At 43.9% G+C, this 5987-nt stretch overlaps 1 pseudogene; it reads left to right on the forward strand.

Moving 5' to 3' along the window:
* The first annotated feature begins 465 nt into the window (after positions 1-465).
* On the forward strand, positions 466-1256 carry LOC102773649 (annotated as a pseudogene).
* Positions 1257-5987: the final 4731 nt, after the last annotated feature.

The raw sequence follows: 5987 nt of genomic DNA on the forward strand, positions 1-5987 counted from the left end.
AAGAATTTATCCTAAGGAATTAACAGGATAAATGCACAGAAATGCCTGTACAAGAAGTTTCTTTAGTGTGTCATTTAGCAAAACAAAAGATTGGGAAACCTAGCCTGGCCAGCATGGTTCAGTGTTTGAGCGTCCACCTATGAACCAGGAGGTCATGGTTCAATTCCTGGTCAGGGCACATGCCTGGGTTGCAGGCTCAAACCCCAGTGTGGGGCATGCAGGAGGCAGCTGATCAATGATTCTCTCTCATCATTGATGTTTCTTTCTCTCTCTCCCTCTGCTTTCCTCTCTGAAATCATTAAAAAAGAAAAAAAATTATAAAAAAAAAAGATTGGCAAACCTAAATATTTGCCAGATAGGGGAACAGGAAGTTATGTAATAATGCAAGAAGATGGACAGAGATGTCCTCAACATATTAAGTAAAACAAAAGATTATGTAATGGGGTTTGGGGAGTAGCAGGTAATATGCGGTTTTCGGTCGCCGCCGCCATCCCCCATGGCCGCCTATTCCGCCGCCTGGGCCTTGGTCCCCAGTCCCGCATCCACCTGCTGCGGAACTTGCTTAGGGACCAGTGCGACATAGAGGCGTCCTGGGCGCGCGTGGACGAGATGAGGGGTAACGCTGAGAAGCTCATCGACTATGGAAAGCTGGGAAAGGCCAAGGAAAGAGCCACGCGCATGGCTGACTTCCGGCTCACAGAGAAGGACTTGATCCCAAAGCTGGTTTAAGTGCTGGCCCCTGGCACCAAGGTCAGAACGGGGGCTACACGAGAAGGCTGCAGATCCCAAATCGGAATCAGCAGGATCGGGCAAAGATGGCAGTGATCGAGTATAAAGGGAACTGCCTCCCACCCTGCCCCTGCCTCGCAGAGACAGCAACCTTACACTTCTAAACCAGCTCCTTCATGGGCTGCGGCAGGACCGGCAAGCAAGCAACCACAGCTCCCACACACCTCAGAGACCAGGGATTTCACTGGAGCCAAAGAGTGTGTAGCCTCATCAGTGCCCATCCATGATCATAGGCCTTTGGATCCCTTCATCTCTAAGAACTGGAGCTAGAGTTGTAAAGTGGACAGTCTTAATGGAGCCCAGAACCTGTTGGGTAGCCATATAACCTTCTCTGTGCACAATAGGTAAAATTCCTTGTATGAATATATGTAAACTGATCTTTTTTTTTTCCTCTCACCTTGGAATTTCTGAGAATGAGAACTATCCAAATGCTCTGTCTTCACGGGATAGTAAATTCACAGCATATGTTTCTGTCTCTTAAACCCAGGTTTTTTTTAAAAAAAGATTATGTAATGAAATGTATAGCATGATTATCTCTACGTACATTTTTTTTCTAAATGTTTATATTAAAATATAAAATCAGAACACCAAATGTTAATCGCTATCATTTCTGGATGTTTCAAATAATAGGGAATCTTTACTTTCTTGTTTATGGCTCTCTGTATTTTCTGATTATTCAAAAATAATGAGCACTTATTATTATTATTATTGGAGAAACAATAAAACCATAACCCTCCTTCCCAAACTGACGTACGATCCTTAGAGATAAAAAGAAAACAATGATAGATGAGGGATGCAGATATTTCCATGACATGGCTTTTGTTACCATAGCAAAGTGCACACAGGAGTAATGTGCAAGACTAAGCAACTGTGTGTCTGTCTGTCAGCTGTTTCAGCAAGATTTGCTTCCTCTATTGCAGGTGAGAAGCTGAATTTTCCAGTGAACTTCCAACAAAATTGCCACTCCACCGGGTGGGTTCCAGAAATAATATTTTGAACAAGATATGTCATGGAGATGTTCTTTGATTTCCATTTTCCACCGAGAAAAGATGTCTCAGGCAGAGGCCACATAACACTTGTTCCTTCTGTCTCGCTCACTCACTTTCGTTACCCACCCCACCACAGCCTCACTTTCTCCATTTCTTCTTGGACCTTTCCCTCTCTCTTCTTTCTTCTTCCCCTCCTCTCCCTACTGCCCCTTGCTTCCTTTTCAGTCATTTTCTCACCAGACATTTCCTGAGAGTTTCCCAGGTGCCACGTACTGAGCTGGGTGCTGAAAGCAACTTCAGACTCACCAAGGGGCATGGGAACAAGTCCTGTCCCCACTCCCTGCAGGGGCTGCCAATTCCAAGGCAAAATGGAAATGCTAGGAGGTCGTGATTTGCTGCACTTAATGCTGAGATCCTGGCATGGGTACTGTTATTATATTTTTAAATATTCCATTTGAAACATCAGTGAAACAGTATGTTTCAAAAGCACACATTTGCAAGCCTGTTTCAACACATTAAGCAAACACGTAAGTTATTAAAGATATAAACATTAAATGTTTAGTATTAAGCTATTACAAATTAGCAGGCAAATGAACAATATGAGATAAATAAGCACTCAAAGTACAAATTTAATTTGAAAAATATATAATTGAAATATCATAGTTATGTTATTTTATTAAGTGCTTTGGTGATGTTATTGTTGAAGCGCCAGTATATTTTTATGCATTTTTTAAACTGTTGAAAATACTCTTTTTAACTCTATGCTAGTGAGTGAATAGTGAAAAACTATTATAGAGTAACTATTTCCTTCTGATTCATAGACCTTCAAGTGTAAGATTTCTTGCTTTATAACTGAGGAGTTCTGGGGGCTCTCAAGAGTCTCTTGATGTGTTGTATATACACATATGTGTTTTGTGTGTGTATATGTATATATTTGTGGTATGTGTGGGATATGTGTGTATATTTGTGTTGCATGGGATATAGTGTGTGGTGAGTGTGTATGTGTGTGGGTACACATGTATGTAAAGTGTGTGTGGGGTCTGTGTGCATGTATGTGGTATGTGTGGACAACTGTGTGTGGTATGTGTTCATGGGGAAAGTATGTGGCATGTGTATGTGGTGTCTAGGGTGTGGAACAGGCAGAGTTCCTAATTCTGCAGTTTTTCTCTGAACATGGATCTTTCCCCACCTACTCTAGGCTGACTGTGATCATGATAGGGGCATAAATGGAATGCTGGGGACCAGCTATAATTGTAAGAAATATTAATCATGCTCTGTTAACCGTGATTGTTTTATTCTGATTAAAGAAGGCACATTTCAACCTGGCTGGCAGTTTCACTCAGGGCATGGGAGCTCATCTGGAAATGCAGCCCATCCTCCTCATCAGGAGCTGCCTATTATCATGGAAAGATTAACAACCCTGTTGCAGAAACCCGAGCCACCAGGCATTTGAAGATCCCCAGCCCTTTGCATTTACTAGCCCTTCAACTCCCAGCCTTTGCATACCCACAAATATCCAGCCCCCATTACCTGTAAACTGCCCATTAGGCATACCCTTCCCCATATAATCGTCGTCCTCCTACCCAGTACAAGCGGCTGGCTTATGGTGGGGTGCAGAGCAGATTTTTGTGGATGACTTGCTGCTCTCCCATACTGCCGGCAGTATTGGAATAAACGCTCATATATGAGTCAACCCTGGCTCTGCCTAATTAGCAGCCCAGACCCATTGGTTGTCCGATTACAATCAGAAGGAAGTCCATGTCCATGCTTTGTTTACCCAGGCAGGGACAGGGTGACACAAGACCAGTGCCCATTTGTGAGGTAGAAGGCCTGATAGAGTGCGCCAACTCCAAGTCACCCTGCAGCTGCCAGGTGAGGGGAGGGCTAGGCAGCTGCCTTACTAAAAAGAAAGCCCCATAGGCCTGGGAGTCCTCAGGGAGGTCAGAGAACTGGGCTGGAAGGCCTCAGAGGGTATCCTGTCCATGTTTGTCAACCTGGGGCTTTCACATTGTAGTGGGTAGCAAAATCACTTCAGTGGACTGCAAAACGCTGTTTGTAAAAAGTCGAATAGAAAAGTGTAGATTACGCTAGTAAGAATAAGTACAGATTCTTGGAACTTTTATTTTAAGTGTGTGTGTGTGTGTGTGTGTGTGTGTGTGTACGTGCTGGGATATGATGTAAGAAGAATTTGTTATCATTAGCTGTGGTCACTTTACATTTTTACTTCCTAGTGAGAAAGTGGAGGGTATCTGAGGAATGTGATCTGCCTTCTGACTTCACAGCTAGTGACGGGAACAGTCCTTCCATTACCTTACATGAGGTAAGAGCCAGCCGTGAGTCACTGGGAAGGACCGGAATAATAGCTTCTCTCTTCCTTTAGTGGAAAATAGCATGTTTAGTCTTTTTAAAAATATTATTGCTGCTCAACATTTTCAAACTTTCTGTAATTTCCAAATGAGAGAATTGAACAAGTTGGCTGATGTTCAAGGTTCCTTTCAACTTTAAAAATTCTAGAGTTCTATAATTTTAAACACATTGTATGTGGGAAACGTATTTATACGTTCTACCAGTGTAGTAGAGCGTGGGACACGTATTAATACATTTTTTATAGACTAGTGGTAGAATGCGGGTAACGTATAAATACATAAACTAAAGTTATCGTAATTTTACTGAACGTTGCCATTTATGCAAAAAATTAGCAAAAATGGCCCGCGCCACTTGTTAGCGCGCGATAAAAACTACCCGCAAACAATTAAGGGAGAGAGGGAGAGAATATGTAGGTGACTTAGTACTGGTCTGTGGGAAAAACCATTTTTATCGAGAAATAGTGAGTGTGGTCTCAAGTGTCCCCTCTGTCCCTGTGGACCCCTTCCCCACTGTTCAAATGCTCTGTTTCACAGCCACTTTGTGGGAGTCAAATGTGGTCACTGTGTGAGATGCTCAGGAAAGCACTGGAGAGAGGCAAGAGTTGCCTTTGGTGACCTTCCTTAGCATCTGGTCTGGTCTTTGCATCCTGTCTTGGAGCCAGGCTGCAGGGCATGATACGAACACCTAGGACCAGCCTGGGCACCCTTCACCCACACAAGGTGACTTAATGTGCCTATTATCCTGGTGAGAACTGCATAATGTAACCAGTTATTACGTATTTAAAGGATTTTTTAGATTTTGAACATGCAATGATAGGATTCTCTTAGGAACCTTAAAGCCAAAATGAAACCTGGGACTGGATAAAACACTGTGTCCTGACTGTGTCGGCCACTGGGCCTGCTCACATAATGACCCTTATTGCTAGAACTACCCTGCCCACCTCTCTAGTCTATATTTTGACAAATTCCCTTTATTGGCAGATTCTAGCCACACTGGCCTTCTCTTCAAACATCCCGTGCTTCATCTTTGCCTTTGCACATGCTGTTCCCTTAGCCTGGGAGGCTCTTCCCTCCACCATTTTCCTCAGATCTCAGCTCAGTTGTTTGTTTTCAGAGGCCAAGTTAGGATGCCTGTGGTAAACTCTCATAGCACCATGAACCTTGCCTTTGAGTGGTTTGGGCTGTGATTTTACATCCATTTGTGGAATTGTTTGATTATGTGAAGGCAGCTCTAGCCCCCCCGCCCCCCAACCTGCATTCCAATGCATATGCTTACGAGCCCCAACCCCCTTTCCGCTTATGTCCTAGCTAGCCTTGCAAAACCTGTTTCCCTGAATGCTTATCTTAACAGGAGCTACAAACTGTACAGGAGCTACAACTGTACACAGCCCCACAATGGGGTCTGACTGCCGGCACCAGATGAGGTCTTGGTTGCCATCTCACTTCCCCCCTTATAACCATCACAGGGGCTGCAAAAGCCCATGAGAAGTCCGGAAGCCTGGTCCATATTTGGGAGACAAAGAAACTAAGGGGGTAAAAGGGGAACTCCCCTGACCCAGCTCCACATTTGGCGCTCAAATTTGGGAAAATGATTCCCCTGAGTCACAGAACCGGTGCATTTCCTGATCTTCCAAGTGCCTGGCCTTTCTTGTCTTCCCATCGCCTGGTAACATCTGTAACAATTAACTGTCCATCTCTTCACCTTATTAGCTCCACGAGGGCAGGGAAGTTTTCTTTCTTTACCTCCCACTGTGTCCCAACACCAAGGACAGTGTATATAATGTAATTCAGTGCTTTATTGGCAAGCTGAATAAATGAATAGATCTGCGGGTCTATAGGCCAC

This window comes from Myotis davidii, unplaced genomic scaffold, assembly GCF_000327345.1.
Source record: "Myotis davidii unplaced genomic scaffold, ASM32734v1 scaffold281, whole genome shotgun sequence".
Classification (NCBI taxonomy): domain Eukaryota; kingdom Metazoa; phylum Chordata; class Mammalia; order Chiroptera; family Vespertilionidae; genus Myotis; species Myotis davidii.